This window comes from Battus philenor, unplaced genomic scaffold, assembly GCF_028537555.1.
Source record: "Battus philenor isolate CCGP_79_NKW_IND1 unplaced genomic scaffold, ilBatPhil1.0.hap1 SCAF_18, whole genome shotgun sequence".
NCBI classification, from domain to species: domain Eukaryota; kingdom Metazoa; phylum Arthropoda; class Insecta; order Lepidoptera; family Papilionidae; genus Battus; species Battus philenor.
Genome location: NW_027181680.1, coordinates 7,476,548 through 7,497,893, shown reverse-complemented (window position 1 = coordinate 7,497,893; position 21,346 = coordinate 7,476,548). Strand labels below are relative to the sequence as shown.

The following is a 21,346-nucleotide window of genomic DNA, read 5'->3' as shown; positions in this document are numbered from 1 at the left end:
GAACTAGCGTTATCAATATCCAATGATCCGAACGGTTGTTATAATTCAGAGTATATATCTATACTAAGGGAAGCTAAGCTCCTAATTTGAGCCATTTTTCAAAATTTTTAATTTTTCAAGAGCTGTAATTAAATACATGTTTTAAAGTGATGCAAAAGGGTATTAAATTGACAACAATTAAATAAAAGCATAAAAATTTCTTGATTGTTATAAATGCTTAAAAGACATTGATTTTATTTCACTTGATAATTCCTTAAAATTTGGTAAGTAATTGGTGCCAGCACTTCTCAATGGTATTTAAATTTTAAGGAAATTTTTATTTTAAATTATAATAACACAAAAATGAAAACGGAACTCGGGTAGATTTATGGAGAGACGAAAAAATGAATGATTCAAAGAGCCGCAGGTTGGCCACCTCTGCCCTATGCTATACCAGTAAAGTAATTTATAGAATTCTCTTAACATTTATATCTATTTACTAAAACTGTTAGAGGCATATGATTGTGTGCGTGTGTAGAGGGATTATATTTTTATCTGGCGCCGACTAAGCACGATATTATAGCGTTGATAACAAGGGGAGCAGGTATCTGTGTGCAATGCCAACGAAATACGTCTCGGTTAGAGTAAACAGAATTCCTAAACCATAACATTTATCTCTCTAACGCGGGATCGTTTCCCTTCACTCATGACCACTTTTTACATAACTTAAAATAATAATGTAATCAATTGATATAACAAGAACGTATATTTGTGACCAAAATAATTATATAACATATGTCCACTCCGCTTCGCGATCTTAATGAAGGTACATCCAAATCTCTTGCGGCTGGAATATCATAAAATTCGATTCTGACCTCTCTACACGGGGAAAGAAATATTTTTCGCACCAAATTTTAAATCTCTAAACCTTATGGTTCCAGAGATATCGTGTTGTCTCAACTACATTGGTGGAAATCTTTCATATATACACATAAATGTATATATATTATACTTACAGAAACATACATTTGATCATATATACATACATAACGCTACGACAATCTGAATGGAAATATACGATTAGAAGTAATGGGATGAAGAAAGATGGAGGGGACCGGAGAAAAAGAAAGGATTTTACTTTCTTCTCCTTTACTGTGCATTGTCGGAAGTCATAGTGATGGTGGTCATTGGACAGCCCTTTTCACGATACTCCGTCACTTTTCTCTTATCAAAATATTTCGCTATTCACTCTATACCCTGAACAACAAATCTCTCAGGAGCATCATGTTTCTTTCGAATAACGTGGCTGAAAAAGTGTTGCAAAATTTGAGAATGAACGATTGCCGGAAGTCATTGCTATTGAGCTACTGGAGAATTCGATTAATCCACTATATTTAACTATGTGCTTCATATTATTGTTTTTATATAATCATAATATATTTTGGAAGCTTTTTCCAATTGGTAAATACGAGGTTGTTCATAATTTTTATATGTCCTCATAGCAAGGTATTCCAATTTAGTCTAAAAACATTCAGCAAACCCGACAAGTTATAATATCCAAAAAGACAATAAATAGATATTGTAAACTTAGTATCGATTTAATAGTGTTATAGACCTGTGTTTCCTAACTTCGGGACTACGCCCCATAGGGGGCGATGAACTTTGTCAGGAGTTTAGCCCTTTTGATTTATAAAAATCTTACTAAATAAGTAAATAATAAATGTAAGGCATGGTAAAAAAAGGTTGGAAAACACTGATCTAAACCGATTGGGCGTTCACTACAGGACTTGTTACGTTTTTTTAAATACAAAATATTTGAATTGATGCATAATTCTAAATATTGTTCGTAAATTAAAAAAAAACAGGGATCATGTTGGCTTCATCGAATCTCTTGTTAAAAAAACCTTAATGCGTGTAGAAAGGATTTCTACCTAGACTTTACGTGACAGGCAATTTAATATGCGTTTCAATGTGGTAAATCCTTTTGCAGAATGCTACTATGTTTTTACGTGAAGGGCGTCGTTCGTTTAGTAGGTTAGTAAGTTATCTTGTACCTGAAAGCGGCAACAATCACAAATGCTCAGGAATGTGTTTCAAAACCGTGTGTGTACACACGACTGTAAAAGACTATTATGTCTAAACTCGGAAAATTTGATTCCAATATTTAACAAAGTAGCCTTCTTAAGAAATATGATCAAATATCGAAACTGTAGACCTCTGAAGAAGAAACTTGAAAGACTGTTTTTATGTGCGAAATATTTCTGAGAATAAGCAGCGGTAGCGCATTGACAATTGCGATCGTAGGTCTCGGGTTCGATTTCTGGGATACAATCTTATATAATAAAAGATTGTCAAAAATCTCCCTTCCGCCTTTTTGTCTTTTGAATTTCGCGGCTATGTACAAAGCGCTACAGAGCTCGTATCTGGCAATACTATACATAATTTGAAAGGTCTTGACATAACCTACAAAACGACGCTATGAATGATTAGTTTGGATATTGCGTTCAACAGTTATAGACGTGTAAACATGGAGTTCACTAACGCCGAAATTCGCGCTATTTTAAAGTTTTCCTTCGTTAAAGGCAAATCCGCTAAAGAAACGTTCCGTGAGATTAATGGTGTTTTGGGGGATGGTACTCTATCACTTCGAACCGCGGAGGAATGGTTTCGACGATTCAGAGCCGGCGAAAACGACACCATGGATAAGCCAGCCGGCGGAAGACCTGTGACGACAAATACCGATCAAATCATGGACTACATCGAGTTAGACCGGCAGTGGCATCTCGTGACATCGCCCAGGAGATGGGAGTTTGTCACCAAACCATTTTAAACCATCTGCAGAAGGCTGGATACAAAAAAAGCTTGATGTTTGGGTGCCGCATGATTTGGTGCCGCAAAAAAACCTTCTGGACCGAATCCACGCCTGCGATATGCTGCTGAAACGGAACGAACTCGACCCATTCTTGAAGCGAATGGTGACTGGCGACGAAAAATGGATCACATACGACAATATCAAGCGAAAACGGTCGTGGTCGAAGGCCGGTGAATCGTCCCAAACAGTGGCCAAGCCGGGATTGACGGCCAGGAAGGTTTTGCTGTGTGTTTGGTGGGATTGGAAGGGAATCATCCACTATGAGCTGCTCCCATATGGCCAGACGCTTAATTCTACCATCTACTGCGAACAACTGGACCGCTTGAAGCAGGCGATTGACCAGAAGCGTCCAGAATTGATCAACAGGAAGGGTGTAGTGTTCCACCAGGACAACGCCAGACCACACACTTCGTTGATGACTCGTCAGAAGCTATAGGCTCGGATGGGAGGTTTTATCACATCCACCATATAGCCCGGACATAGCGCCAAGTGATCACCACCTGTTCCTGTCCATGGCGAACGCCCTTGGTGGTGTAAAGTTGAACTCAAAAGAGGTTTGTGAAAAGTGGCTGTCCGAGTTCTTCGCAAATAAGGAGGGGGGCTTCTACGAGGGAGGTATTATGAAGTTGCCGTCTAGATGGAAACAGACTATCGAACAAAACGGCGCATATTTGAACTAAATCCGATCACTGTAACACTTTTTATAAAACATTGAAAAAAGAGCAAAAAAGCGGAAGGGAGATATTTGACAACCTGTTACATACACTTTGTGTATTAATTATTTAGGATTGACACTGCTTACATATAAGTTTCCATACCACATTGCGATCGCCAACCCGCCTGCTGAGCATGGCGATTTTGGTATGTGTATATGATTAAAGTCATAGGTATCTTTTGGGAAGTGGTGGAAGGTATCTACGCCTTGAAATGGCGTTTTCGTGCCGAAACGACGACATTGCCTGTTCTATTTGTCAAATTAAATATAAATGAATCCTAGTTCATTAATAAAAACTTTAATAATGTCAGTTTAATACGATTGCCAACAAATTCTGAGTACAGTTTATCGATTTAGTTATTTTTATTAATTAATTATATAAGTGAAAATAAAAAAAAATATTATGCATGAGGCGAATAACTTACCAATTAGACATGTTTGTCTCTTTACACTAGTATAAAATCCAACATCAAAACATTTCATGGCAAGATAAAAATCGTGTTTTTTATTGCAACTCTTCAATTGTTACTGGCGGTAATAAGTGTAGTTATAATTTAAAATTCTACCATTATGGCGGCGTTAAACGTTTGACAATTGTTATCGTAATTATATGCAACCTCGAACATGTTACAGTTGTGATTAGAATATGTTTAACCGTTCACACTGTAACCGGCGGCCTACTCTATGGTTATTATTGAGAAATATTACAACGATTCGTCACAAAAATGTGTTCTCAATTATTTTTAATGATGATGAAAGAAGAAAAAATATACATATTAAGTTATTACTATTATTATTTTAAGGTATATTTCTTTCTTCAGTCTGTGTAAAAACTTGGATATCACATTACAACAAGTACAATTTTAAGAATTTAATTATTGCTTATTATATACAGGGCGATGGATATAGATATAAAAGCTTTAGAGGCGTGAGTGTATACCACATTTGCCATTTGTTAACATTTCTTCCCTCTTAACATGTAATATTACGTCATCCATTAAACTAAAGAGTATGCACCCCTAATTTAATAATAATATTTATAAAGTAAACATACACATTCATAACTTTATATATTTATACAGAATGGCTGGTTATGAGTGAAAGTTCTGAACTACTTATGTTTTGTTTGCTTCCAATTATGATAAGGTACACTCTATCCAAAAAAAAATAATTTCAAAAAAAAAAAAACATTTTTTCTTCCCGTATTATCATGGTAAGAAAAACCATTTCCAAAATTAGGACCGTTACTGTACAGCAAAAAGTTATTAACCTGACGCAATCTAACACGGATAATTAAATAAAAGTGATTACATATATATTTCAGAGCGATCACTTTTTACAAGATGATTGAAAATACATACGTACAAAAGTGTTAAAGCCTTTACATTTGTAACCAATCACCAAGTATATTTCTATGCTTTAGCGTTACTGAATGCTTTTTTCTTCTTCGATAAAAACTTGATACCGCCACCAATGTAAAAACTTGTTTTTTTTAGGTTTGTACGGGCTTATGAAAGAACCAGGTTGAGTATTGAAATTGAGAGTTGAAACTTGGGATAGTTCATCGTAGCATGTACTGACGAAGGAAATAAATTTTGAGATGATACAACCTGTGAGTGTTTGTGTCTATCATTTAACTCAGTTTTAACGTAAATTCGATAGAAATATCGTAAGAATTAAATTGCTTCCCAGAAATTTAGATTTAACTCATAATTAATAGCATCAATATTTTGTACGACATAACGTTATATTTTTAATAAATTTATAAGCTGCATAGTAAGCCATTATCGCTCCATACATCCGTTGTTATTACAATATGGATATTAATAATTCAATTTGCCACACGCAATTTTTGTTTCATCTACCTTGGATAATTCGTCATGTAACTAATTCATGGAGAGATGTTACGCATCTATATTTATTTATTTTACAGTTGTAAAATAATAATTTTTAGATGGAGAAGAGACTATATTCTCTATGATTATATATATGATCTAATATTAATAAAAATTCCCCGGAATTATGAATAAATGATTTTGAGAGGTTTTGTAAGTTCCGAATTTACAATACTCTCAAGTGAGAACATGTAGTATATTTTTTCAGTTGAAAGTGCTGCTGAATTTTTCTGGAAAAAATATATTTTTGTGTATTTAACTAAACAACAATTATTGATATTTATAACGGAGCATGCAGCACAAAAATTAACACATATGGCCTAACGGTGTTAAGTAGACTTTGTTAACCTTGTAAATTTTTTCTGAATATAGTATCATTGTTTACATATAATATGCACACTGAACTGAATATTTGTAATTTTGTCTTTAGGTTTATCCACGTTTTCATAAATAATTAAAAAAAATGCAGCCCAAAAAGTCCTTGTACATTTGGTTATCGATAATTTGGTAGATACAGGTACAATTAACATATAATTAAAAAAAATGTTAAAGTATTACTTTCTTACAGTCTCACGTATTTATCGAAATGAAGCCTGGGCGTGTACGTGATATAGCTTACACAAACTTGTTAACTAGACTGCGGCCTGTTACACGATAGCCAATCATAAAACAAAGCGTAACTAGGTGTACCTACATGAATGTGTTTTTATCAGGTTATCGATGCGTGTTGATTTATACTTCGTTCTTGTTTTAAGACCTATGGATTTATACATTGACATCTTAAAAATAAAACCTTTAAAATACAATTATACATTACATAAAACTATTACTATCATCATCTTCATCATCACTTTAGCTATAAGAAGTTCATTTCTGGATGCAGGACAGATAATACTCTTCTTAGATTACAGCTAAGACAAGTTTGAAGCGGCGGATTTGATTTTTATGGTGTTGAAGACATTTTTCATTTTTATTCTGCTATATTCTGGTCAACCATTTCTTGCCATTTGACTTCGTCTTCGAAACCCCTTATTGCAATCCCGCTGATCGCTGATCATTGACGCTAGATATACGATCTCCCTTTCGTACTCTATCTTTAGTAGCGCTGCGGTCTGGAAGATGTTGCCTCCTACATACACATTACTTTGATTTTTATAATTCCGACCACATTCTTATCTCCTTTCCCATTCCACCCTCTGGAATAATCCCGCAAGTTCGCACATTGTTGCCGTCAACAGTGTGATGTCATCATCGTATCTGAGGTTAGTGATCGTTTTACATTACAGTGAAAATTATAAATTTAATTGGAGAATTGACGTAGTGGCCCAACCACTATGTAAATTATCCATTTATATTACTTGTACTAAGAGATAATGTTGGTAAATAATGTCATATTAATCTTCGTATATGTTATAGAAAAAAAAACTTTGTTTCAATTTAGTAATATGTTAATAAATGAAAAAAATACCTATGCGTGACCAGTGGCATATCTTCTGTTGCAACTATAGATTAAGGATAAAGATTAATATCTCTTATCCCAATCAAGATTGAACACGGAAAGTCTTATCTTCCTATTTCTTTATGCTACTTATTAATGATAAAAGTAAAAGATTAAACAAACTAATTCATATTAATAATTATAAGCAAAAAAATTATTTATAAGACGGCAGTATAGTACGAAAAGTTATATCTGTCAATAAGTTATAACATTATTCTCTTTTTCACCTGATCACACAATAAGTTGATAAAAATTTTAACGATTTAATTAAATCAATTTTTACAAGTTTTATGATACTTTGTAAAAGGTTCTCAAGAAAAATAAATGAAAATTAGAAGGAAACAGAAAAAAATAATAATATGATAATGACTATTGCAACTTTGGGCATTTGACAGTTTGGCTTTGAACTTCGCGCATTTAACAATTTCGTCGTTGCAGCCCATAGACATTTACTGCAAGGCTTAAGCCTCTCCCAAAGATATCTATGGAGGATATACAATAAGCGCCATGCTTGCCAGGCGGGTTCACGATCGCAATGTGATATTACGAAAGGCAGAGAATGTTACTACCCATTCTCTTGAAATTTGTTTGTGAACAGTGGCAATCAAGTCTTTTACCGCTGTGCTATCACTGCTCGACAGTTACGACTTTGACAGTTTACGCATGCAATGGTCTGTGTTTATTGATCAGTTAATTTATTTATATTAAATATATTCAATAAATATAGTATATTGATCACTCTGAAATATGTAACAGTAAAATGTTTTTAATTGATTGCGAGCTCAATAACTTCTGACAGTACGAAATTTCTTGAAACTACTAGAATCAAATATAAATATCGCAATTTTAAGTGTATTTACCGAGATGTAGTAGTTAAACAACTAATGCCAGTAAAATCTTAAGCAAGTGCCACGCGTCGTTCCTGATCATTACGTCGTGATTTTTAGTTGTGTAGGTGGATAAACGAAAAATTTAAACGTAATGTTGCTTCACGGAAACAACAGCTAATATAACAATAAACACTATGTCTTTAATTTTAAACATTTACTACTGGTACTTCACCGTCAGCTGCGTATAATGGAACATTCATCATGACTCAACAACACATAACACTGTACATAAATAAAAAAATCTTTTTATATTTAGTGTATAGAAGACAGATAATAAACAATAGATTTAATTAATTAAAACAATAAAATTGTTATGGAACTCATAAACAGATGAATAATTTTTGTTAGTTATTACTATTTAACAAAATAAATACTGATCAAAAAATTAAATTCAGTTTTCTCTTTTCAACCGGATATCGAAGTTGTATAACTTCGTTGTTTTGTCGGCATTGCTTCCGAGCGTTTCCTGAGCTTTATTACGCATTTTTACATTGTATTGGATACGGGACAAGGAATGACTGTATCGATGTTTATTTATATTCTACGCATTTAATGTCATCTGCTTTCAATCAGACTAATCAACGACCAAAAAATCATTTTTACTTATAATCTACAAGGAATAATAAAGTTTATGAATACTATTTTATTTTAATTTATTTTCGAACAGTTAATGAAAAAAAAACTTTCCAACGATAGGCATAATAAGTATAACTGTAAAATGAAAAAAAAAATACCTGGCTACTGAAACTGTTGTAATTAAAAGTGCAACAATAGACCCTCTCCAGATCCATTATTTTAAACTTGAATGTAAAATTATTATGCACATGAATGTAAAAGAATATGCATTCAACATTTATTTTTATGGCTTCAGTCAAACATTAATGAAAACGTTCACATTAATTAATTACGTTTGGGCTTACATATAGAAGGCTTAGGAGCAATGGAAAACAATATTCAGAGTTTCGCTGCGATCCAAGAACCAGGGTTATGGCCGTAGCTCGAAGAATTTCGGGCGGGGTACATCGCTCGTAAAGCCGATGGCCATTGGAGCCGAAATGTTCTCGAGTGGTATATATATATATATATATATATATATATATATATATATATGTATATATATTTATATATATAATATATTTATATAGTATCGAGTGGCCCATAGACGCGGCGTGGTACGATTTCCACTAGGTGGACCGACGCCGTTGAAAAGAAGTCAAACATTGTTGCATTTTATAAAGTTTCATAGACTTGTATATAAATAAATTATTGTTTTGCTTTAAAGTGATAAAATTTCTGTCATAATTGTTTCTATTCCTTATATATACTTGGTGAACGATCTTTAAGATCACGACGAACTTCAATGGCCTTGAATCTATTTTCCGATGATGAGATTAAGTTTACTTATTTACTCTTTATTGTACATCAATAGAACATAAAATTAGATGAAACATACAAAAAAAGAAGTACAAAGTTCTTATCGCAAACGGCTATTTCTTCCAAACAATCAATTCTATTAACGTATGTGGTTTATCTTATATCAGAAATAAATTACTATCGATTATTGAAAATAAATTATCGTTATTGTTTTGCTTAGTTACACCTGCCCGTAACGCGTGTATGGTTTATAGCGTTGCATTTTGATTTATAATTAAATCAACGATGTAATTTTTTTTGCTATACTGTACTAAAATAGTGTAATTCTAGATCGCGCTTTCTATTGTAATGCCATAAAAATAAAAATAAGACGATCGTCATCATCATTTCAGCCGTAGGGTGTTCGATGATGGCATTAGGCCTTTCCCTATAGATTTCGAAAAGAAGCAGGCACCTAGCTTCTTCTGACGACTTTAACTAATACGATCTAGTTAAAATCGTCAATCTTGTGGGTGGACATTTTACGCTTCGCTTGTCTTTACCTCGAGGTCCCGGCGGTCATCGGTTATGAGTGCTACTTTAAGTCCATTCGCTGGACCACGTCGCTTACTTTCGTTCATCTACGGATCTTGTCATTTCTGATTCGATTTCGTAGAGAAATCTCAAGCATCCATGGGTTATCCACACTAGTACACACTAGGAGATAAATATAGTTTATCTAAATCATAACTATTTATGGTGGTTTAAGTGATAATATTAGTTTCTGTTATGATATTAGTAATCTGTTCTTTAACCGCTGCATATTCTTATTAAGTGAATAACGATGAATTAATAGTCACAATTAACCACAACCAAGTGAACTAATTATAGCTGACAAACCAAAGTTCAAAAAGAAGAAAAATGTTCTAGAATTACATGAAAAATTCAAAAGAATATAAAACACTTAAATTTATTAGACACGGTAATTGTTGTGGAGAGTGTTTAATATGTAGGAAGCCGTTCGTCATTTCAGTCCATAGACGCCCACTGTAAGGCTTAGGCTTCCCCCAAAAGATGTTTATGAGGGCATGTATCATACGTATGTATACGCATAAGTGCATACGCATGTACGTATATATATGTTGACGACATATTATAGTAAATATTCTGGAAACTTGTTTGTGAACAGTGTCAATCCTATATAATTAATGCACAAAGTGTAAGTTGTATTTTTAGAAATGTATGATAAACATTATTCTTAAAAACAACAAATTGATATAATTTTTTGGTATGGCTGAATAAACATTTTTCGGTTTTTCGTTAAAAACACAATTTTTGGGGATTATTCAAGTAGTTTTTAATTTCCTATCACAAATTGAAAAACAATTTTTGGAAATATTACTTACATTATTAACAAGTGCCCGTAAATTTAAACGAACCGAAAAAATAGCGATTATTTTTTTTTATAAAGATAGCACCTATAAATACTCTGTAATAAGTAGATTTGTAGGGCTTATCTGATAATACGTTTTACCGTTTTTTTTTATCTCGATTGTTACTATCACAATTTCTTGGATTGCCCCACAAATCATATCGCTCTAATCGTGTTTATAATAAACTCATATACTAATCATTGACAAAATGAAGCACTACCACTTCTAGCACACATGTTTATTAGTTCATAATGATGGTTTAAAAGGTAACTTTCTTGTTGATTTCAAGTGGGTAGACAAAAAAGTAAAGTGCTTAAATTTATCCATTCCTTAAATTTTCAATCGTTTGTGTTCTCAGTCTTGCTTTAAGCGCAATACTTTGATCACACTTTGTTTAGCTGTGTTTTTTTCGTTTCGGCATTATTCCCGATTACAATGCCAGGTTCTCGTCGTCATATGGATGTGGAAACTTCGACAAGGGCAGTTCTTTTGCCTCAAGAGGGAGAATCGCAAAGATCGGTTGCATCTCGCCTTGGTGTGTCACGGCGAGCTATTCGAAACGAATGGGAGCGGTTCCAGGAGACAGGTAGAGTAGCTAGAAGACATGGATCAGGAAGGATTCGAGCCACAACTGCTCAAGAAGACCGGTACATTCGATTGACTGCGCGCCGGGAACGCACGATAACCGCCCGGACCTTGCAATCCCGGCTAAGGCAATCTACTGGCACACGCGTTAGTGGTCAAACCATTCGGAATCGACTCCACGAGGAACGGCAACATTCTAGGATGCGTGTTATTCGTTTAAAAATAACAAGGGCTCACCGGGCAACACGTTTGAGGTTTGCACGTGAGCATTTGGACTGGACCATGGACAATTGGAGGACAGTACTCTTTTCAGACGAGTGTAAAGTTAAGTTTTTTAGCGATGACAGACGTGTACGTGTGTGGGGAAGAGAAGGAGAACGTTTTACTTAACTATGCATGCACGGTACTGATCGTTTTGGGGGCCCGAGTGTGATGATATGGGGCGGTATAAGCTTGTTAGGCAAAACAGAGCTGGTGATCTTGAACGAAGGGACGGTAACTGCAGCCAGTTACGTCGAGCAAGTAATCCGACCTCATGTCATCCCATATTCACAAAGAGCAGGTGATAATTTTGTGTTTATACAAGACAACGCTCGTGCGCATACAGCTAGGGTCACTCAGAGGGCACTTTCCGATGCCAATATCTCGGTTTTACCTTGGCCAGCAATGAGTCCAGATCTCAACCCGATTGAGCATTTATGGGATCAATTGAAAAGAAGTCTTAAAGAGACCCATAGCCACGTTAACAGCCAACAGGACCTCATAAACGCGCTGAAACTCTGTTGGGAACGAATATCCGACCAAAACATCACTCATCTGATTGAGAGTGTTCCAGATAGGCTCAGAGAGTGCATACGGAGCAAAGGAGGTCCTACTCGATACTAAAGAAAAGCTCCCGGCAAGTTTATTAAAAACAAACAGTGACTATAAAAGTTTTTATTGACAGTCTACTTAGTGCTCATTTTCTCTAAAAATGTGTATTTGAGTGTATTGCGATAAAATTAAACAATTCAAACGTTATTTTGTGTTTACTTAATGTGTAAAACCCTAATTCAACATCGACTAATTGTAAAACTTTAATAATCATGTATGCACATAAATTAAGGGGCAAAATGATGGTGGGCCCTATTTTGTTTTGAGTAGTATATTAACGAATTATTACTATAGTATATGTAGTATGTATAGTCTTCTATGAAACAATAGGAGAAACTTTTTTTAAGACCGAAAGCGTAAGATAGCATTTTATACGACCGTATGAGTGGGTTCGAAGCAGACTTCAAGAAACACTCCGGAAAAGCTTGGCCAAAATACTAAAACTTATGAACTGCCTGTGTGCTAAATCGGTACGAATAAGCGTGTAATAATGGTGTAATCTAAAATTATGTTCCAAAAAAATTAACGAGCAAGGACGAGCTTTAGAATGCTTTATAATCCTGTTTGAAAACCACATCGTTTAAACAACGCTAAATGGACTCTTAAAGAAAAGCATTAAAAATAAGGAAAAAGGTATTTTTTATTTTATAAACATCAATAACCTTTACAAACTTTCGACGTATTTATTGTACAAGTTGGAAGATTCTTTATAATATAATACGATATTATAAATAATAATAATATACGAATAAAACATATATTTTTTATTTATTAAAATGAAAAGCTTGTTAAAAGTTTAGATATAACTTTTTACTTGTTACTACAGTTGGATAAAATAGTTTTAATATATTATCGTAGTTTTATAGCAACACTTATTTCATGTTAATTCGCTCGGCCACTATATTATATTTTCTAAAAATGGAATATAGTTAACGACATTATTATGGGCTACAATAATAATAATATAAGAAAATAATTAAATGATTTATAACAAAAGTTATCTATATATATTCAATTAATTACTTTGTATTCCATACGTTTCTTTCATTTTAATGCAAAATGAATACACGATATATGTAGGTGTAGAACCCACACTTAATATCGATTTGCATATTTATCTTGTCTAGCTAATGATAACAAAAGAATTAAAGTTATTACTCATTGTACGTGATATAAAAAGCCTTGGAAATAAGATAGATCAAAATTTAATGTTATGTAAAAATTAGTATAACATATAACTTAGGGATTTAGTTAGCGAAAATTATCGTTTACATATTTATATGTAAATATTATTAGTATTGGTTTATACCTTTTCTTTATAGAACCGATCTACGAAGACTAGATTAATAGCTTTAAAATTATTATAAAAAGAGATATATTTTAAGGACACTTAACATAGATGAAAAATGTGACATACATATTAAACTAATGATAATAACGTCTTAAAATATTAGGCAATAAAAAAAAACATTTCGGGGATTCTATCAACGAAAGTTTCGAAGTGGGCCAAAGGCGGACTATGTCGCTTGATCGCTTTCGTGGTGAGAACTTATATCTGTTTATTTTTAACTTTATTATAAACTTACAGTTTGCCATAACGTCCGAGACAAATTGCAATGCATTTTCTAAATTGATTAGTTAATACAATAACAGCATACGTCACTAAAAGATACGTAATTAAAAGCTCCAGGTGAGCTAAAGTGTACTGCAAATAATTATAATATAATAAAAATTATTTTTTTAAATATAATTTCACATGTATTATTCGACCGAAGACACTGGATGTAGATCGCTTCCAACCAATTCTTTTGGAAATATATTTCAAGGCCTATATCGTCCAGTTGTGGACATCCTGTGACTGGCATAATTGTGATAATGAGATAGTTGATAAGTTGTATTCATTATTTATTATTATTTTTTGTGTAATCCACCTGTACTTTGGAAAAAATATACTCTTTTGCTCTATTTCTAACTGATTTACGTTTAATGGATTATACCTTTGCTCGTACCAAACTAAACTGGTGTAAAATCAGCACGTTTGAAACAATTGTTACCTTGAGCATTGTAAACGACATCGTAAAATATCGTCATTACGATACTGAGACGCGTCTTCGGTGCAGACAATAACGTGGTAACCTTTAGAAAAACACAGACAAATCAGCGAAAATGTTCATATCACATACGTCAAAATTGATCAACCAATATGGGTTCAAATGTGTGATAGAATTTTAGGAGAAACTATCGAATAAACTTGATTTGTGAACATGATTATCACCATCATCATTATCCAATTGAAAGACGTCCACTGCTATGCATAGGCTTCCACCATATATTTCCATTATGACCGGTCTAAAGCGGCCTGCATCCGCCGTCTGTTCACCCTATCCTAAGCTATTATTTTTTTTTACAGTAACATTGTTTTAATAAGATTAAATAAAAACGAATATAGCAAAGGTGACCGTATTAAGAACTTTAAATATTAATAAAAATTTTATTTTATTCCAAACATGTTAAAACATTATTTTAAATAAGGGATATTAATTATTTACATTATATTAGGGGGACAGGAAAGTAATGTTTCGGTCGAAAAATTTTACAGAAAAACCGATGGATGTTAAGCGGCATTCAAAATTTGTATATTAGATGGCAAAAGGTTGTTGATAACGAAAGAGTATATATTGTTGATTAGAAATAAAAACTTGTTAAAAACGTAGTCATGTAAATTTAATTTAAGAAAGCGACATTACTTTTCGGTCCTCCTAGTAATTTAATAAATTAGATTCTTATTTTAGTTATAATTTAATACAGTTGTAATAATCATTTCATTCAATTTTTAATTATTTAATTAATGGATTCCGTTCAAGTATGTAAAAGCCTCCCTCAAGGCATGCTACGTTTCTCTGTCTTTAGCTCTGTCCAGCTAACTTACAAAATTGGCGGAAAACTTTAAGACTTGTAAATATAACAGGATATATTATCGATGCCATTCCTCATTGGCCAATTTCTGCGCCTATCTAGGCTACAAACAATAGTGGATGAAATAACTTACCTAATGCGTCTGACTATTCCTATTATTTTATGTTTATCTCTTCATGTTTGTGATAAAAAATAATCAACGATTTAAGAAATACTACAAAAAGAGTAGTAGGGAGTAGAGAGTATATTAATAAAAAAATATAAATAAAAAACTAGAAAATTGAAAGGCCTGTGGCTATAGGCCGGGCATATAGTCAGAGACAATTAAAACATTCAGACAAGACATTACAGAGGCAGCTGCTAGATTCCTGCCAAAAAGAAAAGTAGTAGGGCAAAGAAAACGTTGGTGAGATGATATCAGACAGAGCGCCCGCTGTATGTGGCATAGAACAGCTGCGTTAAGAAATGATTGGTAAAAGCTGGAGGTTCTCACAACGACACGCGTCTAGTAAGTAACGAGACATTTATACTAAACTATCTGTATATATCATAAACTTAAAAAAATTGTCAATAAAGGTTATTTTTACTATTTCATATCATTAATTAACACGTGGAGTGGCCGCGATATACGTTTTTTATCCTCCTGATAATCCGATAACAGTGAAGTACCAAAAGCATTTCAAATAAAAGTACAAGCCGCGATCGACTCTCGGGGCCTTTGCTCCTACCAGTAGACGTGAAGAACGGAGAGACCCAAGAGCTTAGCGGCCTCCATATCAGATGGAGTATATAATGTATCGACCTGAGCTGAGAGTCACGAGTAAAGAGGTTTTTGCCAAGCACCTTTATCGTTCTGCCATACACGGTAAAGCTGCATATGCTAATGTTTTAAATGAAAAATCAAACATTTTTGTATTGAAAAATGTCATCATTTAAAATCAGCAACTTAACAACAGATCATTATTTCAGCTGTAAGCCGACCATTGAACATAGGACTCTTCTAGATTTATAATATTACCGGTCGGAAGCTGCCCGAGATAAGCCTTTTCTGACGACCTTAACAAGGTCGTCTTTCGACCTTGACAGACTATGAACGCTTCACTCGCTCGTCCGTGGTCTTCACTCCAGAATCCAGACGCTTCTACGCTCATCTGTTTTACTGCCTGGCCACTTCGACTTCAACTTGCTAATCTGGTGGGAAATATTGGTTACTTTTCTTCCTCAACGGTTCTCCTCATTTCTGGTAAGATCTAGTAGAGTGGAGGAAGAAGTAGAGAACTCCGGAGAGGTATGGCTCCATGGCTTGTTCATTGACTGCCAAAGAGACCCCGATTGAGAGTACCAACTCACGGTTATAGGTACTAATAATTCTGGATAGAAAAAGACGGTGCCGGTTTCCGTGTACTCATATATAGAATGAACTCACGCAGTAAGCTGAAAACTACATAGTTACCTATTCAATAACACTCTCCACTCATGTAATATAATAATAAAATAGCAGGTGTTTGCAATGTAAACACTTAGGTATTAAGATGTCAACTTGCTTATGGTTGTATTGTGTACGTGGAACGATTATTAATCTGTAATGTGTATGAGATATTTGCCACCATATCTACATATAGTAACGTGATTATTGTTTTTGAAATGGGTGCACCAGTGCATTCCAACGCATTAATGAATATTGTTTTGTGTTGAAAATGAATAAAAATCTTGAATATACATAACTTTAAAACAAATTCTTATGTATATTAAGTGCGTTTCAGCAAGTCGAAAATATCAATAGGCGAGTGACCATAACCATTTATCGTAAATAATTAACAAAATAATACAATCTCCTCAAAAAATACATTTATTATTTTGCACGAGTGGCAATATTTAAGAACCGACTACGTATAGCTTAAAAGGTTTAAGCGAAATTACATTAAACGTATTAAAGTAATATTAAAGAGTAATCTTTAAAAGTTAAATATAAGAAAGTACAGACAAATTTTGTGCGCTAAAGTTAACGAAATAAAGAATGGAGTAAAAAACCTACCGAACCTGCGAGTTACACTAAACTACGATACGCTAAACAGTGTATTCTCACGAATGCATTAAAGGCCTACTTAGTTATACAAGACGGAGATAGCTTAGAGGACGGATACGTAAAATATTTATACAAAGTCTGAACTTCTTACGTAAACACGCCTCAATTGGCTGTCGTTACTGCGATCGATATGTACCAATTTATTCAGTCCACACGGAACTGGTTTTTGAACTTCCTTTTTTTACAGTAATATGTCAAATATTCTTAAGTTCTTGTGACAGCCAATTACGACATTCTTATTTAAATTTATCGAACCACTGCGAACCTGGCAAATCTGTTCTTTGGTGTGTATTCGTTATCAACAGAAAATTCATTAGGTGCTTACATAGGTACTACATATTGAGGTAAAGTAAGAAAAAGTATATAAGAAAAGTAGTAAACTCTGAATTATAAACAACTCGTTATTGATTCTTTAATTTATAATAACGGGTAGATGTGGAAACATCTCCATTTTACAGAAATATTCTCTTTGATGTGAAAATATATGTGTGTAACATATATCAGAAGTGTGTAACATAACTATGTAGAATAACTTACATACATACATAATAACTTACATCTTACATACGTTTAACTGTAAATGTTAATAATCTAATAATCATATTTGGAAGTATTACGTCGCAGACGAAATATGTGAGTCCGATATATTTAAAAGTTTTTTTCAGTTCATATGTCCAAAAGATTTTTTTGGTAACACGATACATAGGGCTAAATTTAAATATGCAATGTATTATGGACACAAAAATAGCGAATGGCAAGAAACGATTGACAGTTAACAATTTAGGCAATTAGCACTTTTAGCATTCAGTTTACTATACTGCATAAACTAACTGTATCTACATAAGAAAGGTTGATAAACATTTTATCGGTTATTCACTTGGGAATCCTATGTGAAGTCACATTCCATTTTGTTCAAGTTAATCTGTACTTGGATTTGGTTAATCTGTACTTGACATTTACACTTAGTTTCAGACATTGTATTGTTTTTATAAATTATATTTGAATTGTGTACGTTGATTTGACATTAAATTATTCCATATTTTTTAATAATCGGATTTATTTTATTACTATTTTTCGACGAAATTTTTGTTTCGCTAATTCCACATGTAGTGGTGATCGTACTTGTAGTCCTTGATTATAAGTTATATTTTATCATATTATTTTTATAATTGTCGCTGGTTGTGATGGATCCATCATAAATACTTCTTAATAATATAGAATTTAATTAAGCCAGTGTTAAAACATTGATTGAATAAAATATAAACAAGAAATTAATCTTAACCAAAGTTGATTTTTATGTTTCAATGTAATGATTCTCAATGAAAAATAAATTTTAATTGCGTCGACCTGAAAACAGTAGCAATTATTTTTACTAATACAATTAAATTATGTAACGCTAACTTACATAACAATGCAGCTGTGAAACAAGGGTGTAAAAAACTATTAATATCTCTGGAAAAAGATTGAATTCTATTGTAATTTGATTGAAACTAAGTAATTTATTGAAGCATGTTCATTGATTTTCAGTCGATAGCAAACATGATTTATAGATGCGAAACAATATAAAACCAAAAATGTAGCGCATAAAGCAATTCGGAATTTTTAAATCGACGACAATTGTTTTAGCTCGCAATGGATGACGGCTTTGTTGGAAAATTATAAACATAGTCTGGACCGTCAATGTCGTGTGGTAATTGTAAACATATTCCTAATGGGGAAGATCGTCAGTGTATTATTACAACAATATTTTCATCAATATGATCTCTTAAAGTACTTTTAGCTGTGATTTAAATGTTCTTTTTAGGTGTGTATATTTTAATTTTATAATCACGTATATAACGTACAAAATCTTCGATATTTAAATAATGCATTTATAGTTCCAAACTTGTTTTTTTTTCCTGTGCCCTTTTCTAGAGATACAAAGTTTATTAATATTTAATAGATAAAGATAGCTTAAGACGTGCCTTAGGTAAAGTTTTTGTAATGTTATAAAATTAACATTAAGTACACAGTAAACGATAGATATTTAAAATAATGTATTTAACAATAAAAATCTACTGGTATGTACATTAAACTTAACAAACATAGTAAGATTTAAACGGAATTGCCAAGAAACAAGTAAACAGAGATTTACTTACATGAAAACTAATACTTTAGTGCCGATTTTTGATCCGATTTCAATTGTTAATTGTAATTTAACAAAAAAACTGTTTGTTTGTTAATAAAATATCACTGATAGTGGACGCATGAGAATTTTTTAAGTCATAATAATATACGGCCGATGTCGAATCGGGTGTGCGCGGTTTGGTGACGCGTCGATAGAAAGAGGCGCGCGCTAGCCGGCTAGTGACTGAGTATTGGCGCTGGGGTGAACTGCGCGCGCACCGCGCCTGCCGCATATCCACACTGCATTGACGGTGCCGCTGTGTGATAGTGTGACGTATGCTCCCCATACTCAACCTTGCAAAATATGAAAAAAACATGCCAGACTTAAAAGTTTAACATTTTTTTAACTATTGATTTTTGAGGTCTTTATTTACAATTCTAACTAACACTCTATGGCGATCAAATTTGATATTTGCATTAAGTAACTAACAGTATCAGAGTAACTAAGTAGTAATTAGAATAATGTAATACAAAGGCTTTTACAATAAGACTCCAGAAAATGTACAAAAAGCTTCCATATCCAGCTTTTTTTTTTTAAAAAGTTATAGCACTATAAATAGTTTCATTGAAAATAAAAGCACACCTTGTGAATGATGTGTTCGCTTTTACATTATTTAAAAATATATAGTCCCGCAGTTTCTTTCGCTTGTTCTTTTCAGATGTAAGGAATTTCATCCGAATAGACGGTAAACTAAACTTGACGGCAACAAGAGATTTAATCCATAGTATGTTAAATAATTTCTGAATTTAAATATATAGGGTGCCAATTCGATCTTTTATTTAATATTGCATACATAATAAAGTTCCACGACATTATATCTTCCTACTCTTAATTTTTAATCTAAAATTGAAAGTATGCCTCATTAAATAACTCTTCGCATTCAAGAGTTTTTAGTTGACCAAAATGCGTGGAACTTTTTTTATTGATTCATTTACATGGTTGACATTTAAATAATTAAGAAACATTGTTAAAATTCATTTTAAAAGTGCGGCTGGTAAGTTTTTGGTTGGCTCTTTTTAGGAGATCAGCATTCCGAGCCGGTGTTTTTTTTTAATTCTAATTTGTATCGCTAGTGTTTTTTTTTATAATATTTTTGACGTGTCAAAACTGCGAGTAAATGCTTACATTATTAAAGATTTTTTTTTTAAATTTGGATAAGACGTCCGCATTATAGTCGGACCGAATCCGACAAATGTAAGCGTACTGAATGTTGAAGTAATTAACTTCGTAAGGACTTCGTCACATGAAAGAAGTAGCACAATCTTGTCATGTGCTAGTCGTTGATAATAGCTGTTTGTTGCTGTAAACGGACCATCCTGAGTATCTTTTTACTGAAATATATTGGATCGTTGTTCATTTGTAATAGTTATGTCAAAAAATCCTTTGTATAATGTCTTTAAAAAATATACGGTTTAATAGTTTCTATTTAAAGCGATATAAATGCCGAAATAATTGCATATTAATTTTTTTGAACTTTTTTTTGATTTATTCATGTAACATGGGTTGCTTTAATCTTGGAAAAAAAACCCACGCTAGCGGATTAAGGGTTAAGTAAACTAATGACTATAATTAAAAAGACGTTTTGAAATTCGAACGTTTTTGTACAATAATCTACTGAAATTTTGTAAAAACAGCAACACGACGTTAAAAAACCTAAATAGATTAAACAGAAGGAAATAACATTGGAAGTAGATGGATTTAAAGACTACAGCAAAGCTTTGGAATTAGATAACGATGTTTCTTAAATTAATTGCTCAAGACACCGATTACACTAGGAACTTTTTTTATTAAAGTGTCGCTAATTTGTACAAAATTCTGAAAAGGACAAGGATCGTAATAATAACTATATTTCTATCTTAATAACAAGGGATATTTTACATTACGACAATAATATACCTTCAAAATATTATAGGTTGAAGTCATATCTGTTTTATTCGTTCATTTAAATTTATGACCAAATTATATTTATGGTGGTTTCAGTGTAGCATAACAATGCCATAACGCTATTCAGATACTTTTTTTTAAGATGTATGAATTTACGAATTAAAAACATGAAATTAAAAGAATATTATCGACCAGCAAGC

At 32.9% G+C, this 21,346-nt stretch overlaps 1 protein-coding gene across 1 annotated transcript in view; it reads right to left on the bottom strand.

Moving 5' to 3' along the window:
• Window positions 1–19,449, bottom strand: part of FucTA (glycoprotein 3-alpha-L-fucosyltransferase A) — a 40,037-nt gene extending 20,588 nt beyond the window's left edge. The window contains exon 1 of the mRNA XM_068763556.1: window positions 19,234–19,449. The gene's annotated coding sequence lies outside the window, so the exon portion shown is untranslated. The remainder of the gene's footprint in view (window positions 1–19,233) is intronic.
• Window positions 19,450–21,346: the final 1,897 nt, after the last annotated feature.